We start from the raw sequence: 867 nt of genomic DNA, 5'->3' as shown, positions 1-867 counted from the left end.
GAAAGCGGACTTATAAAGTTCGCTTATTGTTAGTCTTAATATTATATTCGATTATCCATTTTTTTTCATGAAAAATAAATATCATATTTTTCTCCTACGCAAAAGTTTTACTATCTTATCAAAACCTTTTTAGAGAACAAACTAAATCTCGTCTCGTTTTATCAATTAACTATGGAACCTTTGTTTTTAATTAATAAATATTTAATAGGATTGATGATTTACCATCAAAGAAATTTTTGTTCATCGGGCGATATCCATAAACACCACTTTCACTGTGATAACACCTGATACTTTCTTTCCGGATGCTGCCAATCCTCGATTTTTTGAAAAATTCATTTCGTTTTTTCAGGGCTGATTTGATACTTCGATACATGATATTTCAGCACGAATGTTGCTTGAAGACTGGTGAAAATGTTGGGAGAGGGTGATCGTCCATCTCCTCTGATTGCTGTCTTTATCATTTGCAGGCTTATCTGTTTGCGCGATAGTATAAAGCAATTGCTTGAGTCTGTAGTGGTCCTCAATGTTTGTTTGTATTCTTTTTGCTTCATTAATGAAACTGGTGGGGGTGATATATATTTGGAACATAGTAATGAACTCTTAGAATGAATTAAAAGATAATAAATTAAAACATGCTGTAAATATATTTTATTAGTGATGGAAGATAAAATACTTTTTGTATAGATGAACATTTTTTTATACTTTTAATACACAAAAAATTATATTACTTCATGGAGCTGTTTAAAGTTTATAGATTTTTTTATAGTTTTTAGATTTTGGCTTTAATTGACCTTTTTCTTACATTTCTACATCCTTGTGGAAAAATTATTGACTTTGTCTACTGACGACTAATTTTGCTGGCGAGCA

The sequence above is a fragment of the Fopius arisanus genome, unplaced genomic scaffold (assembly GCF_000806365.1).
Source record: "Fopius arisanus strain USDA-PBARC FA_bdor unplaced genomic scaffold, ASM80636v1 scaffold00056, whole genome shotgun sequence".
NCBI lineage: Eukaryota > Metazoa > Arthropoda > Insecta > Hymenoptera > Braconidae > Fopius > Fopius arisanus.
This window is presented reverse-complemented; position numbering follows the sequence as displayed.